This window comes from Cebus imitator, unplaced genomic scaffold (genome assembly GCF_001604975.1).
Source record: "Cebus imitator isolate Cc_AM_T3 unplaced genomic scaffold, Cebus_imitator-1.0 Scaffold301, whole genome shotgun sequence".
Taxonomy (NCBI): Eukaryota; Metazoa; Chordata; class Mammalia; order Primates; family Cebidae; genus Cebus; species Cebus imitator.
This window is the reverse complement of record NW_016107616.1, coordinates 942,987-952,777: the sequence shown is the minus strand read 5'-3', so window position 1 is coordinate 952,777 and position 9,791 is coordinate 942,987. Positions and strand designations below refer to the sequence as shown.

Sequence of the window (9,791 nt, the reverse complement as noted above, 5' to 3'; positions counted from 1 at the left end):
ATATATATATATATATATATATATATATATATATATAGTGCTCAGGGTATAGGAAAACCACTGGGAATGTTCAGTACTACTGAACTAGAAAGAATTGGAGAACCTAGGCAAACTGAGAGAGAAACTGATTATAAGACATGGGAAACAAATGATAGTTCTCTTTTAGTTCTTTAAGGAATCTCTACACTGTTTTCTACAGCAGCCCTGTAAGTTTACATTCCCACCACTAGTGTAGAAGTGTTCCCCGATTGTTGCATCCAACATCTACTTTTTTTATATTCTTTGATTATGGCCATTTTTTTAGAAGGTGGTATCATTTTGTGGTTTTGATTTGCATTTCCCTCATCATTAGTGATGTTGAGTATTTTTTTCATACATATGTTGGCCATTTGAATATCTTCTTTTGAGAATTGTCTATTAATGTCCTTAGCCTATTTTTTGATAGGATTGATTGCTTTTTTCTTACTGATTTGTTTGAGTTCCTTGTAGATATTGGATATTAGTCCTTTGTCAGATATATAGATAATAAAGATTTTCTCCCACCTGATATGTTGTCTATTTACCCTCCTGATTGTTCCTTTTGCTGTGCAAAAGCTCTTTAGTTTAATTAGGTCCCAGCTATTTATTTGTTTTTATTGGAATTGCTTTTGGGTTTTGGGTCATGAAATCCTTGCATAAGCCAACGTCTAGAAGGGTTTTCCTGATGTTATCTTCTAGAATTTTTATAGTTTCAGGTCTTAGGTTTACTTCCTTAATCCATCTTGAATTGATTTTTGTATAAGTTGAGAGATGAGGATATAGTTCATTCTCCTACATGTGGCTAGCCAGTTATCCCTGCACCATTTGTTGAAAAGGGTGTCCTTTCCCCAATTTCTTTTTTTCTTTTTGCTTTGTCAGAGATCATCCCACAACTGGGTATCTACCCAAAGGAAAAGAAGCCATTATTCAAAAAAGATATTTGCACATGCATGTTTATAGCAGAACAATTCACAATTGCAAAATTGTGGAACCAACCCAAATGTCCATCAATCAACGAGTGGATAAAGAAACTCTGGTATATGTATATGATGGAATACTACTCAGCCATAAAAAGTAATGAATTAACAGCATTTGCAATGACTTGAATGAGATTAAAGACTATTATTCTAAGTGAAGTAATTCAGGAATGGAAAGCCAAACATTGTATGTTCTTACTGATACGTGAGAGCTAAGCTATGAGAATGCAAAGGTGTAAGAATGACACAAGGGTCTTTGGGTACTTAGGGGGAAGAATGGGGAGTGGGAGGGATAAAAGACTACAATTATGGTGCAGTGTATATTGCTCGATGATGGGTGCACCAAGTTCTCATGAATCACCACTAAAGAAATTACTCATGTAACCAAATACCACTTGTACCCCAATCCCCAATAACTTATGGGAAAAAAAGGCACTGGAACAAAAGTACCTTACAGAAGCTGTGACCTTTGGCTGATGCGTGAAATTGATGGTGTCCTCACAGAGAGTTAACCGAAAGAATAAATGACATCACTTACCTGTCTTTCCGCTTTCTATTGTTTACCTCTGGCTGAACCCCAACTATTTAGAATCTTAAAGGTAAAGGACCCATTAATATAGTCCATTAGAGTCAGGCTACCAGGGCACAGAGCAGGGCAGTGGAGGATAAAGAGCACCTCTGAACAGAGAGATGCTTGATATTTACCCATAGGAGAAACTGAAGAATACACATATATGTTAAAAATGTCTTCTTTTGTAAACCTTGTGGAACTTAGAGAGCTATATTTTTAATTGTTCACAGTTACATCCACTGAACTTATAGCATAGTGCCTAGTAAATTGTAGCAACACAATGCATATTTTAAAATAAATGTATGTATGAATAAGGAAGCATTGACAGCAATTGTTAAATTATTTAAAAGTGGAATAAAGAGTACTCTTGTTTTACCTTACTCCAGAGAACTAGAATTATGAACAGAGGATTACACATAAAAGGAGGCTAAACAAATGGAATACATTGTTTTAAAAAAATTAGAAATTGTCTGCTAAATAATAAAATGCCATATTAGTGCTGAGCTTTCGGCCAATGGACTCATTCACGTAGAGATACAGTTTTCTAGAAAGGATAGAGTAGAATGAATACAGGCACTGAGTAGGTGCTTGGACTGGCTGAACACTAATATCTCTACCACTTCTAAGATCCTTCAATTATGGTACTGACAGGAGAAATTTATTTCAGTCTTAGTATCAGGAGAGCTGTGCTTTTTCTTAAGGAACTGTTTGTTGTTAGCCCCTTAGGATATTCTAAATCTCTCCAAGAATCTTTGTTTTGACAGTTAGACATTTTAGACTCAAATTTGTTGTCCATTTTAGCAAATGTGTAGAATGTTTTATAACTGTAGGATTTGCATATTAACACTACCTCTGGCTTTGTCTTATTATTTTATGTGCACCAAATAACTAATCTATTTTTTAATCTTATTAGTTATTTTCTGATGTATTTATATGCCTCTAGGGGAAAGGCAGGATATAAACAAAGTCCATAATTCTGTTGTTTTAAAATTCTTAGTAAATTTGAAGAGAAAAACATATGTGGCTGAAAATGTATTTAAATTCTCTTACAAAATGCATATTACAGGGATGTGTTGTGGCTGTAAAATTTTACTTCACCCCTTCACCCTTCAGGAGGTAGATTTCTAATTTTCCCAAAAGGGGCTGATGAATGTTCATCTTATAAAATAAAATTTATAAAATAATTTCAGTTAATTTCTCTCCTTAAGTTTGAAATTATAAAAAATATTTCTGATATTTGAGATGACCTTAGCATGGATATGAATACAGAAAAATATCAGTACATTCCTAGGAGTAGTTAATTCACGTAAATAGATGACCAGGTTCAATGCCAGAACTGAATCCACTGCAGTGTCAGGGTTGTGTTCATGTCATGTGGATGCAGTGGGAAATCTCCCTGCAATCAACAACTTTAGAACTAGAAGCATGCACTGAAATTAAAGACTGGATATCAGTGAAAAAAATAAATACATAAGAAAAAGATTTGGACAGAAAGATAAAATGGTGTGAGTTAAAACACATCTATACATAAGAGAGTCTTCCCTTGCTTTACCTGGACCTCACTCCAACTTGCAGACACAGAAATCAGAGGACCTTCATCATGAGAGAAAAAGAGCCACTGCCACTTTCAAAGGGAAACTTTTTGGCAGTAAATACCAATTTATTTCTCTGTTTGATGCTTATAACTAGGATAGACCTTGCCAACAATGTTTTGGAAGTAATTGTAATTAATGAAAATATTTGTATGTGTATGTGTTTGTGTTGCTAGTTGAAACAGGATATATTGATTGTAGAAGAAGAAAGGTGTTTTTCCTCACCCATTGCAATGTTCATGGTTGAGGCTCCTATAAAAGAAGACAAATTAGGACGAGAAAAGCATACAAACGCATTTAATATAAGCTTTATATGACACTGGAGATTTCATAAGGAAATAAAGACTCAAAGACACAGGAAAATTTGTGTATTTTATGCCTAGATTTGATGAAACGTGGACAGTCATGTGGAAGTATGAGTGGACAAAAGGAAGTATGATGTTATGATAACACACTAATGAGAGTTAGGAAGTCCTGTTCGTTCATATTTTTCTGTGTACTTGTATCTGCAGGGATCAGGATATGGCTTTCCTCTGGGTATGGGGAGTGCACTGTTGGAGGGAGGATGTTGAAACTGCTGTGCTGTCTGGGGTATATAACCTGGGGTTCGTTGTCCCATGCCAAGAAAGAATTCAGGACATGGACATATGTGGGTGGGTTAAGGAGTGGAAAGTTTAATAGACAGAACAAAGGAGAGAGGAAAGCAGCTCCTTGCAAGAGAGAGATGTCCAGAAAGGTTGGAGGCGGCAGATTGCAGCAGATTTTATAGGCAGGCTGGAGAAGGCAGTCTCTGATTTACATAGGGCTCACATATTGGTCCAATCAGGTATGAGATCTACATAGTGTGTGGGGAAGCCTGGTCACACACCCTAATCTTGTTATGCAATGTGCTTTCCAATTGATCAGTGCCATCTTGGCTGCTCCTTACTCTACACATGGCTGACAAAGAGATGGAAAGGTGGAGCTGCCATCTTGAACATGATTGGTTGAACATGACTGGTTGAATGTCCATGTTCAGATTGGCACAACTGCCTTTATCTATGTGTACAGCTCAATTTTATAGGCTGCTCTTTGTTAGAAAGAAAAATAATTTGGAACTGCGTTTTATTAAAAAGAAAAGCATTACGAAGGACTCCAATGCCCTTGCTGTTTGCCTAAGTAATTCCTTCTTCATTCCTTTGTCATTGTTATGATCCGTTTCAAAGGAGAACGGTGAGAAAGTCAGAGAATGACCTTCCCACATTTTATTATCTGCTTCAGGAGAGAAAGGATGAGCAGAAGGTGAGAGCCACCTCTTGCTTCTGCGGTTTTCTCACACACCAATGTACCATATTTTGGGGTAGTGTGTCCTGAACTCCATCACCAATTAAACTAAATTTAGCATGTGTATTGTGTGTTTAATTTCTAGTAAGGAAAACAATTTTAATTTGTATTGGCATTGTTTGATGCACAAAAAACCAAGTGAAATAAAAACAAAATACTTTATCTCATTCAACAATCAATTTTAGTGGGTTTATGTGATCTAAAGATGTTACTTAGTATTAAATAAAATTAGTTGTGATCCAAACCTAGATTTTGTCCAACAGTTTCACACTAAAAATAATGGGACTTCCAATCGTGACTTATTTTACACCAATAAATAATGTTACTAGAGTTAACTAATACTATATTGTAGAATAGTATAAAATAAACATCATATTCCTTTTATGGACAAATATACATTTCTATAAATAAAGAAACATGTAAATGTAAAAATATTTTCTTGAAAATATGTATGACTAAAACAGAGGCTAAACAATCATCTATTTAGTTGAAGTCTGTCATTTTTAAGAATTTCAGTTCCACTGAATGTGGGTGCTGAAAATTTTGTAAACATCTATGTTCTAATCCCATTTTATTCAGTAAATTGCTGTTTTAATACAAAATATTTGTGCAAAACCTTTTGCAAATTCCATTTTGAAAAATGGACTTTTTTTTTTACATTTCTACATTATTTTACTAATTCAGTTTGACTGTATTTGAAGATAATTTAGGGTATTAATTTCAGTTGAAACATTTGCCAGAGACACTTTATACACAAAAAAACAAAGATTTACATGTACTTAGCCATCACAATATTCAAATGGATTTTTCTTTCTCCCTTCCCCTCCCCTCACTTCCCTCCCCTCCCCTTCCATTCTCTTGTTTCTTTTTTTATAGTCTTACTCTGTTGCCCAGGCTAGAGTGCAATGTCACAAACAGAGCTCACTGTAGTCTTGGTTTCCTAGGCTCGGTTTCCTCCTGCCTAAGCCTCTTGGAAAGCTGGAACTACAGGCACATGCCACCATGCCTGGCTAATTTTTTGAATTTTCGTTGAGACAAGGTCTTACTTTGCTACCCAGGCTGCTCTCCTGGGATCAAGCAATGCTCCCACTTTAGCCTCCCAAAGTGCTGGGATTACAGGCATGAGCCACCATGCCTGGCATGAATGCATATTCAAAAAGAGAGCACATGGCCAAAACTTTGAAACTCACATAGCAGTTTGTTGTTATACCACCCTGAACATGCCTGATGTTGTCTGATCTCAGAAGCTAAGCAGGGTTGGGCCTGGTTAGTACTTGGAGGGGAGACCACCTGAAACTACTGTGTGCTATAGTCTTTTTAAAAAAAAATTATAAAAAAATAAAATTAAAATAAATTTAAAAAAGAAACTCACATAGTGTAAATTTGAAACTAAAATCATAATTTTAATATATAACAGAACTTTGAGAAAATTTAAACGGTTTGGTCAAAATTATTGCATAATTGGCACCAAATACCTAGATAATTATAGTCAAAATTTCTTTAGTATTTGTCTGTCTACAACAGTCCTAAGAGCTAGCTCTTTATAGAACATAAACATTTTGTACAAATCATTTTAGAATACAGAAAATATAATTTTGTATTTATTAAAAATTTTAGTCATACTTTTTACTTCCCTCCATCTGTAAAATAAGTAAAAATATAAATGTTGTAGTTGAGGGAACCCAAGCTTATACAATTTGCCAATTCACCAGTCACCAAGAAAAAACTGTTTGGGCACCAATCATCTAGCAAAATGTTGATAATAAATGAATGTGTGTTCAGATGAATAGTGATGACTTACTATAACTATGTTGAATTGGTGATACATAAAATCTGGTTTTACTGCAATCTAACATAAATGAACCTGCAGCCTACTGCCCTTTCAGTCAAATAATAAAAAGAGAAGGCGAAAAATTAAATGCATATGCATTCACACACACACACACACACACACACACACACACACACACATACACAGACACACAGGCGATTCACTTATACATAGTACTGGGGTAGAGCTCATTAAGATGGTCTCACATAGCTAAATATGGTACAAGAAAGACTATTTAATCTCAAATTCATGATTCCTAGATGTGAATATTTTCAGAAATACAAGATAGATTAATTTAGGGGAAAAAATGAAGAGGGGAGGGAGGAGGATGATTGATTTGGCTGAGCATTTGCTCTTATTCTGATCTACTATTAGCCAAGAAACTTTGGTCTATCTGACAGCTTCCACTTTTAGCCTGGAATATGAACAGCATACTTCTATTCTTCTTCTTGTTCTTTTTTTTTTTTTTTTTTTGAGACAGAGCCTTGCTCTTGTTGCTCAGGCTGGAGTGCAATGGCACGACCTCAGCTCACTGAAACCTCCGCCTCCCAGGTTCAAGCAATTCTCTGGCCTCATCCTGAGTAGCTGGGATTACAGGTACCTGCAACCACACCTGGCTAATTTTTGTATTTTTAGTAGAGATGGGGTTTCACCATGTTGACCAGACTGGTCTCAAGCTCCTGACCTCATGACCTGCCTGCCTAGGCCTCCCAAAGTGCTGGGATTACATGCGTGAGCCACTGCTCCTGACCTGTGAACAGCATACTTCTTTATGCAGATCACCTCAAATTGCATGTGATTGAATTTTAGAAATTATGTCCATTAGAATTTTTCAACATGAGATATTAAAAATAATGTCTTTAAAAATGTTCTTTAATTCAAAATAAACAAATTTTAAGTTAGTTTATGAAATTTGACAAAAGTTTCCTTTAAAACTACTTTTTCTCCTTTAAATATTAGTAATTTATATTCAAGCCAAATTTCATTTTAATATTTTCAGTTTTAATAACATATTATTAATTAAAATATCATTTATCAAAAGGTAAATAGTATCTTTTTGGTATCAATTCACAGTTTACTCACTAAGTCTCACCCGATGAGTCTCCTCTTTCATCAATGGTCTTAACAATTTTGTCCTTGAGGTAATTAATTCAAAGTCTCCAGAAATGAAAGAAAAAACAAACTAGGCTCAGCCACCTCATTTTCCATTGATGGTAAAAGAACTTTCGTAATGCAAGGTTTTAATTACAAGGCTTAAGGCAAAACTGGGTTGCTGCATTATCTTCCAATAACTTAAACATACTAAATATACATTTGCTGAAAAAAATCTATCAAGTAAATTTACCTCTAAGTATGTTTCATTTTATAAGAACAGATTGATTAGTATTCTGATATCTTTTCATCCAGTTAAGTGTTTAAAAATTAGGGACCATGACTTATCAATCAATACATCTTTTAAGTCACTGTCACAGCCTGAATTTTTTATTTCCAGTTTCTCAGCTGAAGGAAGAGAGTTCATCAGTGCATTTAATTGGAATTTAGATGTCCTAACATTTTGTTTCCCATCAGAGTGGTTTGAATTTCTGACAAATGGTCTGCTGTATTAAAGCAATCATTGATACAGGAAGTGGCGGTTTAAGAAAAAGATACTAGGAAAGTGAAGAATTTCAAATTACTAAGAGACCTATTTACATTTGAGATATCTATCCATGCCTTTGAAATGTTTAAAATCACTAGCCCTACAAGAGGTACTATGCACCAGTGAGAACAGTTTAGGAAGATTACTTTAGAAACTGCTTAAATTTCTCATTGAAACAAAGTTAAATCCATGTGTTCATTACTGTCAAAGAGAGAAAATATGCAAAACTTTTTAATACTGTCTAGTATAAATACTAAAGATTAATTTGTTTCATTGCTTAAAGCAAGTCTTAATTCATCAATTTGCTAAAAGAAAAATTACTAAAATTACCCTAAGAACTTGTGGTGAAAACAGAAACCGCTTTCTTTTCGTCATATGACACACATACACACACACACACACACACACACACACACACACACATAAACACATATGTATATTTCTATATTCAGGCAGCTGTAAAGGACAGGATGGTCTGATCTGTTCGTTAAATGGCATGAAAAGTATTGGAAGGATAGATCCAGTGTAAGATAGCAAGGGTGAGGCAGATAATGAAGCACTGTCTAGGATAACTATAAATGCAGCATGAGAAAAAAGAACTGTCTAAATTGCTATTTATTCTATCATCATCACTAGTTTACAATCAGCAACCAAAGAATTTGTGGTTTCAATCACATGAATATTTAACACTAGCAAGACATTTAGACATAAATTGATTCCTAATTTTGTAAAGTATTAAGCAGTTTTCCATTAAGAGATATGTTCACAGACACTAGTATTTCACTTAGCAAATTGGGATAGGGTAAGGTTCTACTTCCAAGACATCCTCTACAGTATTACTTTGAGTTTTCTTCCACTGTTCCATCCTTAAGCCAATGGCAGAAAACATGACTAGTAAGAGAGAAGAATGCATATATGCTAGGTTCTTTTAGCAATACAGTTGGATAAAAACTTCAATCCAAAGTATTATAAGCACACACAGTTTCTGTCTGAGATTACTATTTTCAAAGTATAATTGAGAGTAAATAACTCTCAAGAAGAAAGGTAGTAATTTGCGTTTATCCCATGAACAGGATAAAGGAAAAAAGTTATAATTCTCTTAAAGTATAAAAAGCTATTTAATTTAAATATTCCAAATTAATTAAAGAAAACAAAATATTACACAACTACGTAGTAAAAGAAACCTTAATTTGATGATGTATTGATACACAAAGCATTATGATTAATATCAGACTTAATATCTTTGAAGTTAAATAATATAAATACTGCTTTTGCTGAATCCCAGATGTTCTGCTATGTTATGTTTTTATCTTCATTACTTAATTTTTAAAAAAATTTCTCTTGAAGAGAGAGATCCAAGATGGCTGATTACTAGCAGCTCAGGATTGTAGCTCCTAGTGAAAATGTAGAGAACGAGAGGACACCACACTCAAATTTTTATCGCTTACAGACCAGGAGATTCCCAGCGGAGAAGCCCAACGGGTCGCCAGCGCGACTATTGTGGCCCGCGTGGTGGTTTTGCCAGTGCCCGGGCAAGGAGGTTCTCCGTGCAGAGTAAACGGGACTGGGTCCCCTTTTGATCAACGTTTGGAGCTCCAGGAAGGCAGAGTCGCCCATTCAGCTGATTGAAAAAAGGACTCAAGAGAGAAGCCAGACCAGAGATTCCTGAGCAGAAAAGCACCAAGAATCTTAATGCCGCTGTTTTAGCCGGCGCAGTGGGTTGCTCAGATTTCGGCGCTGGGAATCAACAAGTTGGATGTCCACTCAGAGACCTAATTTGAAAGTTGGCAATCACAAAGACGACAGGTGGATAAACTCACAATGATGGGAAGAAACCAGC

At 35.2% G+C, this 9,791-nt stretch overlaps 1 pseudogene; it reads left to right on the top strand.

Annotated features, from left to right (window-relative positions):
* Nucleotides 1-9,580, top strand: part of LOC108285565 — a 92,679-nt pseudogene extending 83,099 nt beyond the window's left edge.
* The last annotated feature ends 211 nt before the right edge of the window (nt 9,581-9,791 follow it).